The sequence below is a fragment of the Notamacropus eugenii genome, chromosome 6 (assembly GCF_028372415.1).
Source record: "Notamacropus eugenii isolate mMacEug1 chromosome 6, mMacEug1.pri_v2, whole genome shotgun sequence".
NCBI classification, from domain to species: Eukaryota; Metazoa; Chordata; class Mammalia; order Diprotodontia; family Macropodidae; genus Notamacropus; species Notamacropus eugenii.
In genome coordinates, this window is record NC_092877.1 from 8,568,842 (window position 1) to 8,594,965 (window position 26,124).

Sequence of the window (26,124 nt, forward strand, 5' to 3'; positions counted from 1 at the left end):
TCCTTCTTTCAACTGACCTTTCTCCCCTTTGGGTCTTATAAAATACCTGCAAGGGAGTTTAGGGGCATACCTCACTATTTTATAGAGGAGGAAGATGAAACCAAGAGAGGTGCCATCACTTGCCCAAGGTCGGATGGAACTAGAAACCAGTGCATTTCAAAGTTCATTAAAAACAAAGGAAATCAGAAGAACCAGACATTTCAAAATGTATGTTAGGGTGTGAATGGAACTCTAAAAGTGGAAGCTGAGGATATGGAAGATAAAATAAGGTGAGGGTCATAAATTTAGAACTGAAAGAGACTTTATAGGTTACCTAACAGATTTAAGAAAATTGAGACCAAGATGTTTGAGACCAGGATCACATCGGTAGTGAATATTAGAAGTGGGATATGAATCCAGGTCCTCTGAACAAAATAAAATCAGTAAGCATTTATTAGCATCTACTGTATACCAGAATCTGTGCTAGGGGCTGGGTCATTGAGCCCTTTCCACTGTACCATACCACTATCCCAGATCTGAAATACTCTGTTCTGTATTCTGAAGTGTCTTTCATCTCTAACCTCCTATTCTCTACATGAAAAAGTCTTTTCCTGCTCAAGCTTTCGAAGTTCCGTGTTCTGAGGTTCTTCTTGTTCTGACATTCTAATCCAAGTTATACTATTATGTTTTTTGTTCTATGAACATTTCTAGTTATGATAGTTTATACTAAGTGTTTTAGGGTCTTTTAAGCTCTAATATTTTGTGCCTTGTGTCCCAAGTTCCCTTCTAGCTCTAACATTTTATGTTCTGTGTTCTATACCATCTTCTTGACTGTTTCAAATTCTAAAGTTATTCCAGATTTAACATTATGTATTCTTTCTAATATCTCTTCCAGCTCTGGAGTTATATTTTCTGTGTTCAATGTTCCCTTACAAGTCTAACATTTTATTTTCTATATTATAAAGTCCCTCCCATATCTAATATTTTGTTTTCTATGTTCTAAGGTCCTCCGTTATTAGCATTTTATGTGCCAAGGTCAGACAAGCTCTTATGTTCTCTACTTCAAAAAATATATTCCTTTCATTAATGTATGGATTTTAAATGTCACCCCTTTCTTAGAGGTATTTGCATTTTCAAGCAAGAGGTAGGAAAAGAGCAAGACAGAAGGTTGGGTTACTAATGCTGAAACTTCAGGCAGCCATGGTAGTTATTTACTACCTTGTGACATTGAGTAAGTCACTTAACCTGTCTCAGACTCAGTTTCCTATTCTGTAAAATGAAGGTGTTTGACTATAGGATTGCAACCTTATAATTATTAGGAAGAATTAGAAATGGGGTCTTAGAAGACAGGGAGAGTTGATAGATTTCCATATTCAACTGATTGTGATTATTCCCTCTTTGGATCAATACTGAGGACAGTAAAGTTCAAGCAATGCCCATTGCCCACCTTCCCATCTTTCATTCCACTCTAATAGGTTTTTGTATCTCTTCATGTGAAATGATTTGCCTCATTCTACCTCTCCCTTCCTTCTGCACCCTATGTACTCCTCTTTCTCATCCCTTCATATTTTTGTGTCATTCCCTCAAATTCACCTTATACCCATACCCTCTGGCTATATTACTTCTAGCTGTATTATTAATGGTACACTTTTTAAGAATTCCAAGTATCATCTTCCTATTCAGGAATGTAAATTGTTTAGCTCTATTGAATCCCTTATGTTTTCTTTTCCCTTTTCACCTCTTTAGACTTCTCTTGGGTCTTGATATTAGAGATCAAACTTTTGGTTTAATTCAATTAATGTCTTTTGCAGGATTCAAACTCAGGTCTTTCTGACTCCAGATTCAGGACTTTATTCACTGTGGCACCTTGCTGTGTCTGTTATATATTATAGTGAGGTGGTACAATGGAGATTCATTTCATGTATGGCCTGGACTATAAGGGCAAAGAGGTGCCTTCCAATTTAAACTTTTGTGATTCTTTCTCACTTCCCTATTTCTATCTTGGAGTACCATCATTATTCTAGTCACCCATGTTACTAAATTTGGGGTCACTCACCAGTCCTATAAAGACACAGACTGACATCTTTGAGAATAGGTCACAGCTTATTTGTTTCATTTCCTTGAATGACAGGATTACTGAAACTCATAGATGAAGGTAATGCTGTGGGTATAACTTCCTAGATTTTAGCAAAAAACAATTGATAAAGCATCTCATGGAAGAGATGGAGACATAAGGATCAGATGACAACACAGATTCAAATTTGACTGGGTGGCTGTACTACAAGAGTTGTTGTCAATATGGCAGATAGACTCTAATTAAATAATCCAAGTATCTCCACATGTTGTTATTCAGTTGTGTCTAACTCTCTGTGACCCCATTTAGGGGTTTTCTTGGCAAAGATCCTAGAGTAGTTGGCCATCTCCTTCTCCAGCTCATTTTACAGATGATGAAACTGAGACAAACAAGGTGAAAAGACTTGCCCAGGGTCACATAGCTAGTAAGTGTCTGAGGCCAGATTTGAATTCAGGAAGATGAATCTTCCTGACTCCAGGCCTGGTACTCTAGCCACTGTGCTGCTTACATGCTTACTTAGTTCTGTGCCATTTAATGTTTTTACCAATGACTTGGATAAAGGCATAGAAGGTATAATCATCAAATTTGAAGTTGATATTAAGCTGACAAGGCAGTGTGCCTCAGTTTTATCATCAATAAAATGAAAAGGAAATGGTGAATTACTCTAATCCCTTTGCCAAAAAATCCCAGAATGGGGTAACAAAGAGTTGGGTATAATTGAAAATGAATCAACAACAAAAAGGGATTGCTGAAACACTGGATCTAAAACAATGGAGTCAGGATCCTAAAGATTCTTGTCAAGCTAAAACATTGATATGAATCTAATTAGATGAAATTAAATAGAGATAAATTGTATTTGAATCTTGTATTCCGGTATATAGTAATATAATAATTCACAAGACGTTTAGAAAACATTCAAAAAAAAGATCTCATGGATTTTGGTGAGATGCTAGTGCTATATGATTCAGTGATGCAATGTGGCAGTCCAAAAAGTTAATGTAAGATTGCTTCATATGGAGGGAACCTTCCAGGAAAAGGGAAGTGACTGCCCCAGTGTACAGTGACAGTGCGGATGTCATGTTCACTTTAAAGGGCTATGGTTTAAGAAAGATGTGAATAATCTCATCAATATCCATGGGGTGGTTTATGGAGGACTTTAACTTCATATTATGTGAACATAAGTTGAAGGAGCTGGGGGCATTTACCCCAGAAAAGAGAAGACAGGAGAAAAACATTGTTCTATTGTATTCAATTAAATACTGTCACGTGGAGGAGATATTGGACTTGTTCTCTTTGGCCCCATGAATCAGAACCAGAAATAATGGGGGGAGATTGCAAAGGGGGAAATTTGGGTTTGATATCATTGAATTACTGACAAGTGGAGTTATTCAAAAGTGGAATAGACTGCCTTAGAAGCAATATTATTGAACACTAGAGTTGAAAACATGGTCAGAATGATTGTACCATTCAACCCTCCCAGAAGTCATGTGTGTGTGTGTGTGTGTGTGTGTGCGTGTGTGTGTGTGTTTGTGTGTGTGTGTTATTCTCCTATATATGGATTAATGCCAGAAAACTAAGCTTCGGAAAAGTTAACATGAGTTGCTCAAGTTTCCTTAGCTAGAAACAAGAGAAATTGAAACTTGCCACCTTGTCTTTTGACTTCCCATTATACTTTGCCTTCCTTTCACTTCATTCTATTTTAACCTATCAGGAAGGTACTTTCTGCTTGAGGGAGGTTGGTCACTCTGCTTTCTAGATCACAGAATCCTAGAATATCAGAGCCAAAGTAGGCTTTTGGAAGTGTTTAATCCAATGCCCTCATTTTTACACGTGATATAGCTGAGCCTCCTAGAGATGAAGTTACTTGCCCAGGGTCACACAGCAAGTTGGTAATGGAGCCAGAATTAGAACATGGACCTTTGGACGCTCAATTGACTGTTCTTTGTATCATCCCTCATTGTCTTCTCAAGGTCAAATGTGGAACTGGGTTCTACCTGTGTAGATCTGCGGTAGGAATCTGCAGATTCCTGATCAAATGAGATATGTATAGAAACAATTAGCATGGTTCCTGCCACATCATAATCACTTAAATAAATGTTTCTTGTTCTTCTTCCCCCTTGCCTAGTAGATTGTGGCTGGGGGTGATTTTTCTAACATTTGCCTATGTCTTTTGACTTTCATGTGTCTAGTTGGAGGAGAGATATGACAGATTATTTTTTTCAGGCTTTGTGCATAGAGAGGGGAGTTTAGGGAGTGACTATAATGGTAGAATGATTTTGTAGTTTCATCTCACTAGGGGTATTGAGCTGGGATTTGGGGCAGGCCTTGGGCATCACAGAATGAATTTCCCATTTAAAGGCCTTTAACTCACTGGCTTGTTTCTCTATTGGATCTGACTTTCAGTTTCAGTGGAAAGTTGCTCAATTTCTGTGGATTTGGTATAGGGTAATTTTGATTCAGAAAACAATTATTAAAGACCAACTCTTTGTAAGACCATTTTACTAGTTACATGGTTTCCAAAGCTAAATAAACTACAAATGCTACCCTCAAGTTGCTTACAATCTAAAGAGGGAAAAGACTCCAACATTCCACTTGTGACCACACTGATTTGCACATTCCCTCCAACAATGACTCATTCTGTGTGACTCTTGTTCCTGCCTTTCCAGAAGTTAACCACAGGACAGTCACTCAGGGTGCTACATATCTTACTGATTTTCTACTGACATAATGAAGGTATCAGTGTAGTTACATTTATAGTGAGTAAAGCACTAAAAAGAGATACACAGGAACATAAACATGTCAGGCAGTATGATCATGGCCCCTACCTTTAAAAAGTTTCCAATATAAAGTGGAGTAGGTAAGAAAAACACACAACTGTTAGAATACAAGATATTTGTGATAAATGCCATAGGACAAGTATATAGCAGAGCGAGAGGTCAGAGGAAAGTGATAGATCATTTCTGCCTGCAGGGCTCAGGAAATGATTTAGTACCATTTAGTCCAGTAATCCAATTAGACAAATAAAGAAAATGAACTGAGATAGAAAAGGTTACCCAAAGAAACCAGGTAGTGATTAACAAAACTGGGATTTAAACCCAGGTCTCCTAATTTTGAATCCAGTGTTCTTTCCATTATAACACACTAGAGAGGTTATTTTAGATGCCTTTCAGGATGGGGAGCATAGGTAGGTTTGGGTGTCGAGGCAAAGCAGAATATTGAGCAAGCTAGGGAAACTACGTAGAGCAGTGGAGAGAGTGCCAAGGCCTGTCATCAGGAAGACTCATCTTCTTGTTCAAATATGACCTCATCCACTTATTATCTATGTGACCCCAGGCAAGTCACTTAACTCTGTTTGTTTCTGTTTCTTAATCTATACAATGAACTGCACACCACCCCCATCCACACCCAGATCAATGCCTTGTCATGATAGAGGGGCTTGTGTAGCTCAACGAAACTATAAGGTATGCTGTTCAGGGTTACCCAAGATAATTCTGACAAAAGTTGATCTGTTGGAGAAGGAAATGGCAAATCACACCAGTATCTTTGCTAGAAAAAGCCCACGGACAGTTAAAAAATGATAAAAAGAGATGACATCAGAAGATGAGCTCCTCAGGTTGGAAGGTGTTTGATACACTACTGGGGAAGAGCAGAGAAGAGTTACAAGTAGCTCCAATACTAAAGATATAATTGGACTAAAGCCAAAAAGAAGCTCAGCTGTGTATACATTTGGTGATGAAAATACAATGCTACAACAAACAATAATACTGTATAGGAACCAGGTAAGCAGGATGTGATCAAACAGGAGATGAGAAGATAGCAACATCTTGGGTGTCAGTGAACTTGAATGAATAGGAATAGGTGAATTTAATTCAGATTATTGCTACATGTACTACTGTAAGAATTCCTTAGGAGAAATGGAGTAAAAAGGAAAATGATAAATGTTGGAGACAATGTATGTTAACTGGGTCGTTAGTGCACTGTTGGTGGAGCTGTGAACTGATCCATCCATTCTGGAGAACAATTTACGAATATGATCAAAGGCCAATCAAACTGTGCATGTCCTCTCATCCAGCAGCAACATAGCTAGGTCTGTATGCTAAGGAAATCATAAAGAAGGGGAAAGGACCGACATGTACAAAAATATTTATAGCTGCTCTTTTTGGAAAGAATTGGAAATTGAGGCGATGCCCATCAATTGGGAATGACTGAACAAGTTGTGGTGTATGAATGTAATGGAATATTTTTGTACTATAAGAAATGATGAGTAGGAGAATTTCTGAAAAACCTGGAAAGAATTACATGAACTGATGTTGAGTGAAATGAGTAGAACAAAGAGAGTCTTGTACACAATGACAGCATCACTGTGTGATGAGCAACTATAAATGACTTGGGTCTTCTCAGCAATACTGTGATCCAAGACAGTTCCAAAGGAGTTATGATGGAAAGTGATATCCACATCCAGAGGAAGAACTATGGAGTCTGAATGCAGATTGAAACATACTATTTTCCACTTTATTTTTGTTTGTGTTTTTTCCTTTTGATTTATTTCTTCTTTCAAAAAATGACTAATATGGAAATATGTTTTACGTGATTGAACATATATAACTTGTATCAAATTGCTTACTATCTTAGGGAGGGTGGGAAGAAAGGGAGGGAGGAAGTCAAATTTGGAACTCAAAAAAGAATGTTAAAAATTGTCTTTATGTTTAATTGGAAAAAATGCTATTGAAAAACAAAGAAGAAATGAAGTAGCCATCCATAGTCAATAAAAGGGTGAGCAAAACAGTACTGAAGTATAATCTCAAAAATGAGTGAATGATATTGGGATCCAAGGCAAACTAGACAAAATCACAGTAATACAAGTTTATGCTCCAACTACTGATGCTGAAGAGGCAAAAGTTGACCTAGAAAACGTATACTTTCTAGAAAAAACACTAAAAATATTCACATTCATCAGAGAAAATTGGAATATTAAAGTAGGAAAAATCAAAAGATTATTGGAATAAAAGACAAGTTTGTCCTTGGAGTACAAAATGAAGCAGAGCAGAGACCAGTAGAATTTGTCAAGATAATTCTCTGGTCACAACAAAAACTCCCGATTCTACACATGGAAATCTCCAGATGGTCAATATAGAAATCAGAATGATTATAAACTTAGCTAGCGACTAATGGTGGAGAAGCTCTAGGCTACACAGTCAGTTAAAATAAGAACAAGTAGCTCAGATCATGAGCTTCTTAGTGCAAAATTCAGACTTAAATTGGAGAAAATAAAGAAAATCCTCTGATCACTTAGGTGTGACCTAAAAACATCCCTTACAAATGTGAAGTGGAGGTGATAAATAGATTGAAGGGATTAGTTCTGGTAGGTAGAATACCTGAAGAACTATGGACAGAGGTTCACAACATTGTGCAGGAGGCAGTAAGAAAAAAAACATTCCAAAGGAAAAGAAAAGGAAGAAAGTAAAATTATTGGCTGATGAGACTTTGCAAATAGCTGAGGAATGAAGAAAAGTGAACAGGAGAAAGGGAAAGATATATTCGACTAAAAACAGAATTCCAGAGAATAACATGGAGACATAAAAAGATCTTAAATGAGCAATGCAAAGAAAAAGAAGAAAACAGTAGAATGGGGAAAGACAAGAGACCTCCTCCAAAAATTAGAGATATCAAAGTAGACAAAGCTAGTAGAGATTTAACAGAGGCAGAAGAGATTAAGAAGAGGAGGCATCAATACACAAGAAAACTGTTCAAGAAAGATATTAACATGATGAATGAAGGCAAGTGAGCCTTAGGAAGCTTTGCTAGCAAGAAGACTACTGGAGGTGATGGAATTCCAGTTGAGCTATTTAAAATTCTAAAAGATGATGCTGTAAAAGAGTTGCACTCAATTAATATACCAGCAAATTTGGAAAACACAACCGTGGCCACTGGATTGGAAAAGAGCAGTTTGTGTCCCAATCTTAAAAAAGAACAATACCACTGAATGTTCAACTTACTGAACAATTGTTCTCGTTTCACATACTAGCAAGGTTATGCTTAAGATTCTGCAAGCTAAGCTTCAACAATATGTGAACCAAGATTCACCAGAAGCGCAGGCTGATTTTTGAAGAGGCAGAGCAACTAGAGACCAAATTGTCAACATTTGTTGCATTATACTGAAAGCAAAGGAGTTCCAGAAAACAACTACTTCTGCTTCATTGACTACATGAAAGCCTTTAACTATGTGGATCACAACAAAATGTGTCAAGTCCTCTAAGAGATCTGAGTACCAGATCATTTTAACTGTCTCTTAAAGAATCTGTAGGTTGGCCAAGAAGCAACAGTTAGGACTGAACATGAAACAATGGAATTGGAAAAGGAGTACAACAAGGATGTATATTGTCACCTTATTTAACTTATTGTGGAGTACATACAGCATGTGACATGTTAGCCTGGATGGATCAAAAGCTGGAGTCAAGGTTGCTGAGTGAAATACTGACAATCTCAGTTATGCAGACAATACTGCTCTGATGGAAGAAAGTAAAGAGGAATTAAGAAACTTCTTAATGAAGGTGAAAGAGAAGAGTGTAAAAACTGACTTGAAGCTTAACATAAAAAAAAAATTAAGATCTTGGCAACTGTTCCCATCACTTCCTGGCAAATAAAGGTGAAACAGTGCCAGATTTTTTTTTATTCTTGGGCTCAAAGATCACTGTGGACAACAAATGCAACCATGAAATTAAAAGATGCTTGCTTCTTGGAAGGAAAGCTTTGCCAAATCTGGACAACATACTAAAAAGCAGAGATATCACCTTCCCAACAAAAGTCCATATAGTCAAGTAGCAATACCTGGCTGTGAGAGTCGGATTGTAAGGAAGGCAGAGTGTCACAGAGTTGGTACTTTTAGATTGTAGTCCTGTAATCTAAAGATTTTTGAGACTCCTTTGTGAAGCAAGGAGGTCAAATAAGTCAATACTTAAATTATTTCAGGCAATTCATTAGAAGGTCAAATGCTGAAGCTAAAGCATAAATATTTTGGCCACATAATGAGAAGATGGGGTTTATTGGAAAAGACCCTGATGTTGGGAAAGATTAAAGGCAAAAGGAAAATGAGACAGCAGAGGATGAGATGGCTGGAGTATCACAGAAACGATAAACATGAACTTGGACAGACTTTGAGTGACAGTGAAGCATAGAAGGTCCTGGCATGCAATGCATGAAAAGTCAGACTTAACAACTGAATAGCAACTGAAAAAGACCTAGAGAAAGATGTGCAAACCACTCCCAGTATCTTTGGTAGGAAAACTGCAATGGGGTCTTGGAGAATTGGTCACAATTAAAATAAATAAGCAGCAGAACATTGGTAAAGGTATGAGCAAAGGTGTTAGACACCTTAATGGAATAAATCAATTAAGTCAGAAAACATTGGAGTAAGATCATGGAGAGCCTTGAAAGGGAACTGAATTCAGAATCAGAAGAACTAGATTTAAATCACCTACTACTTGAGTATCATTGGGCAAGTCAATTCACTTCTTCATCCCTCATTCCCACATCTGAAAAATTGAAGAATTGAACTAGATGACTTCTATTGTATCATTCCACTCCAAATCTTTGATCCAATCATCCAGTGGGGAGCCACTGAAGTTGTCTTTTTATTTTGTTTTGAGCAGGAGAATGACGTGATTATAACAATGCATTAGAAAAATTAATCATGTAGTATATGGGCTGGATTGATAAGAGGGGCAGAGAGACCATCTAGGAGCCCAGTCTCATCACTATCATGTGAAAATCATATGTGATATAGATTGGTAGAGCTGGAAAGGAAGTGTATTTGGATTAAGAAGATCTGTGTTCAGATCCTGATTTTGCCACCCTTATTGCCCTTGTGGCCTTGTCCAAGTTATAGGGAACTCATTTTCTCCTGTGTAAAATGTGAGTGTTATAGTTGATGACCTCTAAGATCTGTTCCAGCTCCAAATCTTATATCTCATGACATTTCACAATATATGAGAAATGTCGCTAGTAGCTTAAGCTGAGTTGGCTCTTCAGTTGAATTTCAATCAACCTTTTCCCTCACTTTTCAGGAGGCTGGAGTGGGACATAGAAGTAGAAAATAAATGGGAGAAGCGGAGCTGTCCACTCTGAAGTAGACTTCTGAAGAGAAGTGAAAAACCCTGGGTACCTGCAGGCAGATAGTATGAAAGGGATGTCAAAATGGAGCGCTACCCTGGGATGGAGAAGGAAGAAAAGGTGGGACTTGGAAAGCAGGATGTAACAGAAGGATTGAAAGTAACATGCTTAGAGTTGAAATTTTCATTTTTTTAGTGCTTAGAAATGGATTTGTTTGGCTATGATCCATGTTGGGCACTGGAAACTTGTTCAGAAACTTTTCTGTAATGATCCTGAGTCCTTCAGAATTCCAGCCTCTTTAGGATTCCCTACAACTTCATTACCAGGCAAGGGAGCTGCCCTTTAAGGCTTTTTTCTTCCAATGCTGATGGCTAAACTTGACCTTTCCTCCAAATGCACATGAAACCTTCAAGACTTTGCTTTTTGTTGACTAAAGGAATGCCAGGGATGGGATTTAAAAAAAGTCCATTTAATCATTTTGCATTTTACAAGCTCACACAATAAAGAATGTGATCAATCTTCAAAGAAAGTGCACCCTGGGAAGGAGAACTGCATAAAGGAGTAAATATCACTGGTTTTATTAGACTCATATTCTCCTTACTACCAAGCCCTTCTAGAATGAAACTGCAACAACATAAGACTGGGTTGTGTGGAGCAGCTGCAGAAGAGACTGGAAGCCTCTGGTGGCATTTTATGACTGTTGGCTTGATCAGCTAGAATTTTCTTTCTGTTTACACCTGCTTAGGAGAACTTGGAGGGAGAACATTGGTCTATGGGGTTCTAGGACAGAAGCCTGGTGTCAGAGGGAAAGAACTAGCTGAGATTTAAACGGGGATCACAAAAGTCCTTAACTTGTTTTCCCTTTTACTTCCTGTGTGACCTTGGTCATGACATTTACCCTCTTTTGATCTCAACTTGCTAGGACATAATGTTATTGTTTTTGTGTTTGTCCTTTGTTCTTGAAGAGGACCATGACATCAAGATGATGACGAGACTCGCACTTGACTTTGATTTGAGTGAGGGAGGGCTGTGCAAGGTCACCAACCTCACTTTTTTCTCCTGAGCCATCTGGGTCCAGTGGCCGGATATTTATCAGGATGACTAGAAATGGCCCAGGATGAAATGTGAGACCTTGGCCCATGTGGATTCTGATTAAATCACTTTTAAAATCCTATCCAGCTCTAAATCTATGACTCTGACAACATTGGGAGATGAGTGTTGCAAACAGGGCTGCAAACTGACAAATGCTTAATGATCTCTTCCAAAAAAACAAATGTGGGGATGTCTAGTCTGGCAAAGAGATGGCTCAAGGAGGACATTATTATATTTGAAAATATTTGTAAGTCTGTTGTGCTATTTGGCCCCAGAGCTTAAATATGTGCAATGGTGAGAGTGAGTAAGAGGCAAATTTAGGCATGATTTAAGGGGACAGCTTCTGAAGAATTTTCAAAATCCCCAAGTAGGAGGGACTGCTTTGGGTGGTAATGGGTAGCCTTTTGGTTGAGGTATTTAAACAAAAGGAAGTCTATTAGTTGTTGATTATATTGTGGTAGGATATTATTATTTTTTTTCTTTTTTGTGGTAGAAGGGAGGTTTGGAATAATTGGTCATTGGGTTCCTTTCTTAGCTCTGATTCATTCTCTCAGAAAGTGACCGAGGTAAATTCCTGAAACCTGAGACTTTGGCTAACTGATTGCTGGCATGGATTATCATCGCAAGCAGCTTTGAAGGGAGACCTACTGATAATCTTGTTCCACCTAAGCAATGATAAGAAGCTGAGCCCTGGTCCAGAAGAGCACCTTGAAATCGCTGGGGGCAGACATATGGATTGTATAGGTCATTAGGATTGTCTGGATAGATAGCTTGAAAGGGATGGTTGCCTACTCTCCTCCAGTAACCAGGGGAAGCTCCATTCACTAATGAAGCAAAGCAGGAGAGTCTGCGACTTATCTAGTTAATCTTTAACTAAGGATGCATTTCCTCTTTGGGGAAAAACAACAAAAACAATGCAAAACCGAGAGAATCTAGGGACTCCAGGATTGCCTAGTTGGGCAGACCATTACCCCTTTCTGGGCCTTAGTTTCCATTTGTAAAATGAAGGCGTTGAGCTAGATAATTCTAAGCTCCCTCATTGCTACGTGTCTGGTATCTAATATATAACCCCTTCACTTGTGTTCTAATATAATCTGTCATTACTAATTCATAGTTGGGGTAAAGATCTTTTCATACTGTAAAGGGCTAGCCTAGGGATGGGAATCCTGCAGCCTTGAGGCCACATGTGGCCTTTTATATCGTTGGGTGCGGCCTTTTGACTGAGTACAAGTTTTCCAGAACAAATCCTTTCATTCGGGGGATTTGTTCTGTGAAGCTTGAATTAAGGTAAAGGGTTGCTCTTGAGGACCTAGAGGGTTACATGTGGCCTTGAAGCTGCAGGTTCCCTACCCCTGCATCTAGGCAGTGATCTGATTATTCTTAGTGGAAAAAAGACACACATTGATCTTAAGAACATGTTTATTGTTATTATCTCATCTTCATCACCATCACTACCACCACCACCACCACCATCATCATCGTTTTCATTATCATCATCATCATCTTCATCATCATCTCTATCAGTTCGTGTTAAGGATCTGATCACAAAGTTCTATAATGGTGTTTCTGGAGGGCTTTCAAATTTACAAAGCACTTAATACACATTGCTAGAGAAGAACATGGCAAACCATCCTAGTATCTTTGCCAAGAAAATCTTAAATGGGGTTGTGAATTATTGGTTATGACTGAAAATGACTATACAACGACAACAAAATATAGTCATTATTTTTTTGAGCCTCAGGACTGTCTTGAGAGGTATGTACTGGAGGTATTATGATTGTTCCTCTTGTACAGATAAAGAAATTGAACGTGAAAGGGGACAAGTGATTTTGCTGAGATGCCAGGGTGTAGTGGATAGAGTCAGGGAAACCTGAGTCTAGCCCTGTTATGGTACCTTGAGTCAGTCACTAAACTCCTCCAAATTTCTTATTTCTCTTCTGTGCAAGGGGGATCAGTTCTGTTTTGTTCAGTCGTTTCAAACATGTCTCACTCTTCTTGGTCCCATTTGGGGATTTTTTGGCAAAGATGCTAGCATGGTTTGACACTTCTTTCTTCAGTTCATTTTACAGATGAGGATCTAAGACAAACGAGGTTAAATGACTTACCCAGGGTCACACAGCTAATGTCTGAAGTCCTATTTGAACTCAGATCTTCCTGACTCCAGGCCCAGTGCTCTTTCCATTGCATCCTGTAGCTGCCCCTTGTTTAAGGCTACCCTACTTAATATCAGAGGTAGGACTCTAACCCAGGTCTCTTCTGAATGCGATTCCAGTGTTCTTTCTTACAAACGATGCTGACAGATGAGAGACTATGGAATGATAATTTAGGTCTAAAACTTTTTTCAGATGTCATCTTGTCCAATCCCCCTGTTTTACAGATGAAAGAACTCTTACCCAAACAGATGAAGTGACTTGCCCAGGGTTAAACAGGCAGTAAGCAGCCCAATGAGAAATTAAATCTGGTCCTGTGACTCCAAATTCAGTTCTCCTCATGTACCATGCAGACCAAATTGGCAACGAATGGGAGTTCACAGAGATCCAAGAGGAAAACATGACCTCAGACTAGAGATGGTGCCATAGAAGAGTTCAAAGAAATCACTGAGGAGCAAAGAATTTAGCTGATGAAGATTTTGATTGGTTGGGGCACTGGGACTTGGTATCACTGTTTTCCATCTTGATTTTGCATTCTCATCACCCAGCTCTGTCTCTGCAATATGTATGTGTATACACACACACACACATACATATGTAAATGTATATATACATGTGTGTATATGTAATACATATGTATGTATATGTGTGTATGTATGTATATGTATTGTATATACACACAGTATTTATAGTAGTAGACTTAAGATTCCATTTCTGTAAGGAACTTCCTGTGACAGATTCCCTCTATCCATGTAGTTCTGTAACTTTGAGTTTTAGAGCATTTGCTAGGGCCCTGATAAATTTGCCTATGGTCATATAGCCTAGTATATGTCATGGGCAGAACTTAAAGGGAGGTCTTTCTGACTTTATGCCCAGCTCTCTATCCACTATACCATGCTGCCTCTTATCTTGCACATAATATGCACACAGCATGTGCTTATTGGATGGAATCAGAATGATGCCACGACTAGATAGAGTGATGGATATTAATGCCAAATTGGTTTTTTGGGTCTATTATTCAGAAAGAGAGTCACACGGGGTTGGAAGCATAGGGTGTATTTGAGCCTCTTTGTCCATAACAATTGAAAGATGCTGAAATGAACACAGTATGTAGCTTTCTATTGTCTCTATGCCCCGCCCCCCAGTTCTACTTTGACCACTACCAAAGTTATACAAAGCCATCCAATTATCCAGGACCTTTGTTTCTAGACACAGCATCCTGTAGCTTTTGAAACAGAATATTCTGCTGGAAAGTTGCTCAGGGGGCAAAAAGTGAGAATAACAGTAGACACATGGAACATTAGAGCTATAGCAATTCACAGAGGGCATTGAAACCAACCCACTCATTTTATAGGTGAGGAAAAAGAGGGATGGAAAAAAGTCACTTCCAAAAGTAAGTCTGCATTTAGATTTACTCACAAAGGGCCAATGAGACAGAGAGAGAGAGAGACATACAGGGACAGAAAGAGACACAGACACAGAGAAGCAGAGAGAGACACACAGAGAAACAGAGAGACATGGAGAAATATAGAAAGATGAGAGAGGGAATGAGGGGACAGAGACAGAGCCTGAGACAAACAGAGACACTGAGTCAGAGAGAGGGACAGGAAAAATTGAAATCTTTGTATTTTTATGATTTAAAATAGAAAAAATGATGTTTTCTACCAAAATCTATTTTCTGCTTTTACCAGGAATATTTTTTTATTAAACAACTACTATGGGCTAGCCACTGTGAAAGATATTGCAGACAAAGACACAATGAAAATAATCCTTGCCCTCAAACTGCTTATATTCTTTTAGAAAAAAATACACATACAAAAATATACAAATGCAAAATAATTTGGGGTGGAATATGGACTCTTTGGGGATTTGAAAAAGTCTCATATAGAACTTGATTCCTGTTCTGAATGAAGCTAAAGACTCCCAGCACATGGAAGAAGGGAGAATATTCATTTCATGGGGAATATCCATTGAGAGAGGAGATGATATGTGATGTTTTGGCCAATTTTGAACTTGAAGTGGTGAGTGGGAGTAATAGAAAATATGTCTGGGATCAGGATGGTGGAGGAGGGCTATTGACTTTAATGCATATCATCATAGGATTTACCCCAGAACAAGGCTGTGTTCTAGAGACCAGGCCTTCTAAGTTTTCAGTATGAAGTATAAGCTATACCATATACCAACCTCACTGTGAAGGAAAATATCCTAATTCTCCTGATCTTGGAACATATTTGAATTATTAATGATAAAAAATCACGTTAGTGGAAAGATCATTTGTCAGAGGGGAAATTCTTTGAGTGTGGTGTCCCCTGGAGCTCTGTCCCAGCCTTTCTTCCCTTTCATACTATTTCATTGGGTGATATCTTTAGCTTCTATGGTTTCCACAATCAGCTCTATGTTGATGATTTTCAGACCTACTTGTCCAGCCCTAACATCCCAGACTAATCCTTATATCTTATCCTAATCTCCTCACATCCCATATCTCCCACTGCCTAATAGATATCTCAAACTGTATTTGAATCATATAGACATATAACACTCAACATATCCAAAACTGAACTCACAATCTTTCCCACTCAAATCCCCTCTTCTTCCTATTTTCTTTATCACTGTCAAGGGTACCACCACCCACCCAATCAACCAGGCTTGCAACCTAGATGTCATCTCTAACTTATCCCCCACCACCTAATTAAATCTATTGCCGAATCCTGTCAACTTTTACTCCTTCATATTTCTCATATAGACTCCCTTGTCTTCTCTGACACTGCCATTATGCAGACCCACATGGGTTATGACAATGATCTGCTGACCCTAAAACTTGTTGTGGAGAAGGACAGAAGGACAGAAAAGCAAGTCCCAGTGGCTAGTGAAAGTACAAGAAAAACACAAATTTGGGAAGTAGGGATTTCAAAAGTTTTGAGAAAAAGCTTCTGTAAGGGGAAATCAATTTAGGAGGGTTTTACAAGCTCTTGAAAATAAAATTCTGAAGATAGGAAGAAAAATAATTCCACTACAGTGAAAACAGAGATGGGGTCATCTAAAGAGAAAAAAATGGATGTAGAGTAAAATCACAAATATCTTGGACTACTGAACTAAGATAGATAAAATTGCTGAGCAATAGTGAGTAATCTTTGGGAGATGATAGGTAATAAGAGAGGCAATGTTGGATTAGACATGGGCAAGCATAACTGATTTTTTTGGAAAAAAAGAATATTTCCTGGAAACTATAGGCTAGGAAACTTAACTTACTGTAACAATTCTAGAAATTTTATTTTATTTTTTTAATGTTTATTTATTCATTTTTAGTTTTCAACATTCATTTCCACGAAATTTTGAGTTCCAAATTATCTCTGTCTCTCCCCTCCCCCTACCCCATAAACGTCTTGCATTCTGATTACCTCTTCCCTCAATATGCCTTCCCTTTTATCACACACACCCCCTTTCCTTATCCCCTTCTTCTCTCTTTTCTTGCAGGGCAAGACAGGTTTCTATATCCCGTTACTTGTATTTCTTATTTCCCAGTTGTATGCAAAAACAATTCTCAACATTCATTCCTAATACTTTGAATTCCAACTTCTCTACCTTCCTCTCTCCCCATCCATCCCCACTGAGAAGGCAGGCAATTCAATATAGGCTGCATATGTATAGTTTTGCAAAAGACTTCCACAATAGTCATGTTGTGTAAGACTAACTATATTTCCCTAAATCCTATCCTGCCCCCATTTATTCTATTCTCTCTTTTGACCTTGTCCCTCCCCAAAAGTGTTTACTTCTGGTTACTCCCTTCTCCCATTTACCCTCCCTTCGGTCATCCTCCTCACCTCACTTGTCCCTTTTCCCCCTACCCTTCTGTAGTGCAAGATATACTTTCATACCAAACTGAGAGAACATGTCATTCCCTCAAGCCAAATGTGAAGAGAGTAAGCTTCCCTTTTTCCCCTCTCACGTCCTCCTTTTTCTCCTCCACTGAAGAAGCTTTTTCTTGTCTCCTTGATGTGTGGTAATTTACCCCATTCCATTTCTACCTTTCTTCTCCCAATATATTCCTCTCTCACACCTCAATTTTGTTTTATTTTTTTAGGTATCATCTCTTCTTATTCAACTCACCCTGTGTTCTCTCTCTCTCTCTCTCTCTCTCTCTCTCTCTCTCTCTCTCTCTCTCTCGCTCTCTCTCTCTCTCTCTCTCTCTCTCTCTCTCTCTATGTGTGTGTGTGTGTGTGTGTGTGTGTGTGTGTGTAATCCCTCCAACTACCTAAATACTGAGAAAAGTCTCAAAAGTTAGAATTATTATCTTTCCATGTAGGAATGTAAACACTTCAACTTTAGAAAGTCCTTTATGTTTTCTCTTTCCAGTTTACCTTTTCTTGCTTCTCTTGATTCTTGCGTTTGAAAGTCAAATTTTCTCTTCAGTTTTGGTCTTTTCATCAAGAATGCTTGAAAGTTCTCTATTGCATTGAATGACCATTTTTTCCCCCTGAAGTATTATACTCAGTTTTGATGGATAGGTGATTCTTGGGTTTAATCCTAGTTCCTTTGACTTTTGAAATATCTTGTTCAGAGCTCTTCTACCCCTTAATGTAGAAGCTGTCAGATCCTGTGTTAATCTGATTGTATTTCCACTGTACTGAAACTGTTTCTTTCTGGCTGCTTGCAATTTTTTCTCCATGACCTGGCAACTCTGGAATTTGGCTACAATATTCCTAAGAGTTTCTCTTTTTGGGATCTCTTTCAGGAAATGATTTGTGGATTCTTTCAATATTTATTTTACCCTCTGCTTCTAGAATATCAGGGCAGTTTTCCTTGACAATTTCATAAAAGATGGTGTCAGCCTATTTTTTTTTTTTTGATCATGGATTTCAGGTAGTCCTATAATTTTTCAATTGTCTCTCTTGGATTTATTTTCCAGGTCAGCTCTTTTTCCAATGAGATATTTCACGTTATCTTCTATTTTTTCATTCTTTTGGTTTTGTTTTGTAACTTCTTGGTTTTTCATAAAGTCATTAGCTTCCATCTGTTCTATTCCAATTTTTAAAGAATTATTTTCTTCAGTGAACTTTTGAACCTCCTTTTCCTTTGGTTAATTCTGCTTTTTATAGCATTCTTCTCCTCATTGACTTTTTGGACTTCTTTTGCCAATTGAGTTAGCATATTTTTAAGGGTGTTATTTTCTTCTGCATTTTTTTTTTTGGTCTCCTTTAGCAAGCTGTTGACTTGCTTTTCATGGTTTTCTTGCATTGTTCTCATTTCTCTTCCCAATTTTTCCTCACCTCTCTTACTTGATTTTCAGAATCTTTTTTGAGCTTTTCCATAGCCTGAGACCACTGAATATTTATTCTGGATGCAGAAGCCTTGACTTCCTCTGATGCTTTGCTTTGTTCTCCCTCATCCAAAAGAATGGAAGAAAATACCTGTTCACTAAGAAAGTGTCCTTCTATAGTGTTATTTTTTTCTCCCTTTTTTGGGCATTTTCTCAGCCAGTTACTTGACTTTTGAGACCTTTGTTGAGAGGAGAGTATATTCTGGGGACCTGTAAGTTCTCGGTTTCTCCAAGGTGGCACAATCAAGAGAGAGGTATCTACTGCTCTCCTGACCTGCACACTGGTCTGGGAGCAACCAAAAACTTCTCTGGCCAGAATCTGCAATTGAATTCCCTCACCACAACCCCCTCCAGCTCCACTGCTAGTGCTCATCCTCACTGCTGGGTGGAGCTCAGGGCTGAGAGCCATATCAGTGGCTCAATTCCCACAGGGGCTTTAGGCAGAGGTCTCCCAGGGCTGCCACTCAGCACAGAGTTTCAATTAGCCCTTTAATTCCCCCAGGGACTCTAGCTGGAGGGCTCTGAAAATGGCAGCTGCCACTACAGTGCCTGTTGATGGAGGTCCAGACTGGGCTCCCTTCTCCTGGTTGAAGGAGTCCTCCCACTGACTTTTGAAGCTGTCTGTGGAGTTTGTGGGTTGAGGAATCTGAGAACTGCTGCTGGTGGCACCCTGAATCCTGTTCTGGGTCCTGTCCCTGCTGTTCTGTTCTGGTCTGTGCTCTGCACACCGGTCTGGTCTGTGCCAAAATTCTAGAAATTTTAAAGAGATATTTAGTGAACATCTAGAAAGAGACAGTGGTGTGGCTTCCTAAGGAGCAAGTCCTGCCATTCTAACTACTCTATTTTTTTGCTATGTTTTCTAGATCCATTGATCCCAGCATTGTAGCTATAGTTTGCCTAGATTTTTAACAAAATATTTCACAAAGTTTCTCATGCTGTTATTGTGAATGACATGGAGATATGCAGGCTAGGTGATGGTCTGATTGAATGGCCAGGCTCAAACAGTGCTCATTCATACTTCAGGATCTCTAGTGGAGTGCCCCAGAGCACTGCACTTTGCCCTGTGCTGTTTAACAGTTTTGTCAATGACTTGGATAAAGGTTTAACTAGAAAGTCTGTGACACTTAAAAAGGACACAGAGAGAACAGCTTGCAAACATAGCAGATGAAAGATTTCAAATTGAAACCTTATTTTCATGGAACTTTTTATTAGATATTAGCAAAATATAATAAGTTAAAGTTTAGTAGGTGATATTTAGTTGGGATATTCTTTACTTAAAAGAAGCAATGTCATAGGCACCAGATGGTAGAAGGGCTGGAAAGCCATTCGTCTGACAAAGATCTAGTAATTTAAATCAATTACAAGCAGAATGAGTTCACAGTGCAATATATCAAACAAGATACATGAGGCCAACAGTTGGCACAGTGGATAGAGTATCGTGCTTGGAGATAGCAAGATCTGAGTACAAATTTTACCTCAGATATTTATGAATTGTATGACCCTGGGAACTTAAACTCTCCATCTCAGTTTCCTCATCTGTAAAATTGGAGATAATAATAACAACTGCTTCACTAGGTTGTTGTGAGGATCTCTGTCTTTCCATCCATCTATCTTATTTGATCTTTTTTTCTTCTTTCTTTCCTCCCACCCCTTTTCCCTCCCTCCTTCCCTTCTTTTATTTTTCTTTGTTTCTCTTCCTTCCTTCCTCCCTTCCTTCATTCTTTTCCTTCCTTCCTCTTCCCTCTCTCCCTTGCCCTTTGTCTTTCCCCCTCATCCCTCTCCTTTCCTTTCTCCTTCCTTCCTCCTTTCCTTTTTTCTTTTTTCTCTCCCTCCCTCCTTCCTTCCTTTCTTGCTTCCTTTGTTTCTTCTATCTAATAGCACTTTGCAAAACTTATGTCACTATATAAATATGATATATTGATAACACAAATAACAATGCACTCTTGTTCTTTATTAAGAGCAGTGTCTAGGACGAGTGAAGTGATAACACTTTTGTACTCTGCCTTGGTCAGATTAATCTGGATTATTTTTTTCAGTTTTTGGTGAAACATTTTAGGAAGAACACTGGCAAACTTTAGAGTATCCAGAGGAGGACATTGATATGCTGGAGAGTAATACAGAATGGTGAAGAGGGACAATTCATGACATATGAAGTTTTACAGAAGGAAGTAGGAATGTCTAACCTAGGGAAAAGAACAATTAGGTTGTGACATGGCACCAACCTTCAATAATTTCAATAGTGAAGAGGGACTAAGCTGGCCCCAGAAGGCAGAATTACAATAAAAGCTGGAATTATATCTATATTTATATCGATATCTATCTATCTATCTATCTATCTATCTATCTATCTATCTATCTATCTATCTATCTATCTATCTGTCTATCTGTCTATCTGTCTATCTGTCTATCTGTCTATCTGTCTATCTGTCTGTCTGTCTGTCTGTCTGTCTGTCTGTCTGTGTGTCTGTCTGTCTGTCTGTGTATCTGGTAGTAAAGTGGCCTGTCTTGGAAGGTAACTGGTTGCCTCCCATTGGAATTATTTGGGCAAAAACTAGCAAACTTTGTTCTAGAGGTGATTCTTATTCAGGTAAGAGTTGGATGGGACAGCCTTTGAGGTTGCTTCCTGATATGAAATACGATATAAGGGCTGCAACTTGAAAAACTCCTGTTGCAATTTTTGCAAAAATTTCTTGTTCTAAGACCTGTCTTTTTTGTCATAATTTAGGAAAATTTTCCTAAGAAGTAGAGCTATTTCTAAATGAAATGGATTTCCAAGGATATAGTGAGCTGTTAAGGTAGAAAAAGGAGGACCACTTGTCAGAGATGAGGTAGAGGTGATTCATGCTTTGAGCAAAGTTTAGATTAGGGAACCTCTGATTTTCATTAAGACCATATGATTCTATGATGGAGGCATTATATATTAATTTGCATGTAGCAGGTTTAAAGGTGTGTGGAGTTATCATTATGTAACATATTCCTGGTTGGTCAAAACCTTATCAGTTGAGGCTTGGCAATTTCAGCACCTACATTTCAATAGGTCTTAATGACCCAACTTTAATTCTGTCTCTATCACGAAGCTATCCCTAATTTTTCCAATGGACCATTTTCTCCTTCCTATATACTTGGATGACATCTTATATACTTAACATATTCCATTTTGTAATGTAATGATTGGTGGCTTGTTTCCTATTAGATCATAAACTCCTTGAGGTCAAAGGCAGTTCATCTTATTTATGCTTGTATGGTGTCACAAAGACCATTCTACCATTTACTAGCTATGAGACATTTGGTGAAATCCCTTCCCATGTTTGAGCCTGAATTTCTTCATTTGTAAAGCAAATTTGTATCAAATGAGAGGTAGAATAATATAGTGGATAGAGAATTTGTCTCATGCCAGAAACTAGATTTCCAGCCCTGCCTCAGATATAGACCAATTGTATACTTCTGGGCAAATGATAACCTTTCAAGACCCTAATCACCTTGCTAAGACTTTAGGTTGCAGAGAAAGTGCCAGCCTGCCTTGGTAAAAATTCTTCATTGGCAACTTCCTATCAAAGCGAAATCACAGATTGAGTGCCCAAACCGTTGGGCTAGATGGTTTTAATGTCTTTGCCAGGTGTAGCTGGAACCTACCACAATGAAACACCAGTAGATGCTTAATACAGTTTTGATTGGGTGGCTGGCCAGATTCCATATTTTGCATATTTCCATATAGCTATTTTTTTGTTGTTGAGTGGATGGATGGATGAATAGATGTGCAGATGGATGAAAGCAGACAGTCTAGGCATATTGAAAAGACTGCCTTTTCCAGGCAAAAAGGAAGAAGCTTCAATCATAGGAGATGGCTGAAGGGAAAGCGGGGATGGACATCAACTCTAGATTATGTCTCTAGGGGTACTAACTCCTGAGGAAGCAGTATTTTAAAAAGGAATGAATCTAACATTCTGGTTATTTTGTAAAATTAGAATAATGAAGATACTAAAAATGAGTTAAATCAGTCTTTTGGAAACACCATATCTGGGGAGAAATGTAAGTTTTCTGCAGTAGCATGGTTAAAGAGATACATATATATATGTATATTTAAGTAAAGAGGAATAAAAAAAATACTCTCCTTTAAAGAGGGTGTGTGTAGCAGGGGCTGAAGGGGAGCAGTGTTGTCTGTTGGAAGCTGTGGAAAATACCCAGACTTCAAGCTTTCTGTTTATGGGGCCTCTCCAATAGAATAATTTGAAGAAAACAAACAGCAATTGTACAATTGTAAAGAGAAATTAGCATGTTGCTTGAAAGAAATGGCAATTAACAATGATGACAATGTGATTTATACTAATTGAGATGAAGTCAGACAAAATGGCAACATTAGTAATCATTTGAAGTGCTGTATTACTCATTATACTGTGCTTTGTAAACATCTCTCTTGAAATTAAAAAGTAATTAGTAGCATTTTAGTCATTTAATTCACTCTAATTAGGATTTTAGAAAAACTACAGACCTGCTGTTGAAAGCCTTTACTGTGCTGCATTGAGAGAACACGTTTCTTTAAAAACCAAATTAAAAAAAAATCAACTTCAAGCAGAAGCTTCTTTTTTTTTGATCTCTAGACCTCAAAATAAAAGTGAAGGAGGAAAAATGGTCTAATTTGAAGCAATAGGTAGACATTAGAGGAGGGTTAAATTGGATGTTTCAATCCTTTAATCAAAGAAGGCATAATTCAGACAGATTTTCTTATACTAGATGGAGAATCAGGGTCTGGTATTGGATTATATTGATAGAAAGAATCAGAGAATCAAAGATCAAGCACTTTTGGAGCCTTGAGACCATTGATTCCAACTCTCTCATTTTTACAGATGAGGACTGAGATCTGGAGAAGTGAAGGGATTTGTTGTAGATCACCAGAGTATTAAATGAAAGAACCTAGGGACCTCAAGTCCAAGTTCAATACTCTTCCCATTGTACCACAGTAAGAGTGCCATCTATTCTGCTGTCCCTTCCCTTCCCTTGCCTTCCCTTGCCTTCTCTTGCCTTCCCTTGCCTTGCCTTGCCTTCCCTTGCCTTCCCTTGCCTTCCCTTGCCTTCCCTTGCCTTCCCTTCCCTTGCCTTGCCTTGCCTTCCCTTCCCTTGCCTTCCCTTGCCCTCCCTTGCCTTGCCTTCCCTTCCCTTCCCTTGCCTTGCCTTCCCTTGCCTTCCCTTCCCTTGCCTTGCCTTGCCTTCCCTTGCCTTGCCTTGCCTTCCCTTCCCTTGCCTTGTCTTGCCTTCCCTTGCCTTGCCTTGCCTTCCCTTCCCTTGCCTTGCCTTGCCTTGCCTTGCCTTCCCTTCCCTTCTTTCCCTTTGTTTCTCTTCCCTTCTTGTTTTTCTTTCCATTCCCCTTTCTTTCCAAGAGTTTCTTTCTATTCCATGTACCTTCATTTATTTTCTTTAATATTCCCTTCCCTTCCCTTCCAAAAGTACACTTTTTCATTTGTTTTGTTTTGGTTATAGGATGCAGAAAATTAAGTTTATAATCAGGAGTTTATGACTGATGATATTTCCTCTTATATGTTTGATGAGAAGAGGACACCAAAACTGAGGGCTTCAGGGCATGTGTAAGTTGAATTTCATTCTCAAGAAATATTGTCTTTCTTTGCTGGGGATTTTGCCAGAAAACTGTCTCAAATCAGTTTGGGTTTCTTTCAAAGTCTTCTATCTTTCTCTGAAATTTTAAGAGGATGGTATCTATGTGTATTCATGTGTGACATGTGGATAATGGTGCAAAAATATGATATAGAGGAAGGGATAATGTAATAGAAGTCAGGAGACTTTGTCCCTAAATTTATGGCTGACCTTGGGAAAGTGACTTTATTTTTTTGACATTTAGTTTCCTGATTCATAAAATAGAGGTGGACTGAGGACCAGAGGATTATAGATATGAAACTGGAAGGGATCTTATGGGCCATAAAGTTCAATCTTGTCATTTTCAGGATGCTGGGTGGTATGGGACAGTAGTGGACTTAAAGTCAAAAAGATCTGAGTTCCAAATCTGTCCCAAACACTTAACAGCTGTGTGACCTGGGCAATTCATGTCTCCTCTCTCAGCCTCAGTTTTTTTATTTGTAAAATGGGAATAACTGTAACACCTACTTAATAAAAGTTTTGTGAGAGTCTGATGAAATAAGTGTATAAAGTGGTTTTAAAAACTGTAATTATTATATAAATGCTATTATTATTATCATTATTAGGATTGTGTTGTTCCTGCTGCTATTACAGATGAAGAAACTGAGCCCCTTACAGGTTAGGTAATTTGTTTCATAGCTAGTACATATCTGGGGAAGTATTTGAGCCCAGTTCTTGACTCTCAGTCTAGCACTTTATTATTCTACTGTGAGTCCAAATACAGCATCAGACACTTATTGGCCAAGTGATCCTAGACATGCCACTTAACTTCTGTTTGGGAATTTACTTCTTTCTGGTTGGCTACCTTGATCTGCACAAGTTTGCTATTGGGTATATGTGAAGGGAGTACTTGGTATTCATGGATAGGATGAAATACTTAGAGACAAATGTAGGGCAAGGAATCATGAAATCATTATGTAGTGTTAAGCCTTGACTTGTTGAAATAACTCCCACTTGTAATTGGGTGTTAATAGTTATCTCATCTTATAATCAAGCTTAAAGGGATCCTAGTGACCATCAGTCCAACCTTCTCACATCAGACATGAAGGAATAGAGTTCTTGTGAGGTCTGATGACTTGCCCAAAGTCACACGGGTAGCATCACATATCTAGCACTGCAAGAGATTTTTGTGCTGATCTGGTCCAAACTTCTCATTTTCCAGATGAGGGAAATGAGGTCTAGGGAAATTCAATGACTTTCCCAAGATCACACAAATAGTGTCAGAGGATAATAGTTCTAGACATAGATGGTGTCTTGGAGGCCATCTAGTCCACTCTTTTTATTTTAAAGATACACAAAATGAGGCTTAGAGAGATATACTATCTCATATATGGTCACACAGTAAGAAAGAGAGCTGGAATCTGAACACAATTCTTCTAGCTCCAAACTCATTTTTCTTTCTACTATGCTGCATTACCTTCCATATCTTCTTGCAATATTGCTAGTATCATTGATGTAACATTCATCTCCATGGATATAGATTGTATCTTTCTATGATACCTTTTATGATTTATTACTAAATAGTTTTTAAGCATTCTTATGGCCAAAAAGTGATCACACTACAGTGAATCTGTGGAAACATCTCTCTAAGCTTGGACAACTTGATCCTCAGGCCACATATAGCCCAAAAGGTCTGTGTACAGGGCCATTCTGAAACTTTACAGTACTTTTTGGAGGTAATGTTCAGTTCTTACAGCCTTCAAGAAACCAGTGCCATTTCATGCCACAGTGAGATATCAGAGAATGAACAAAAAATC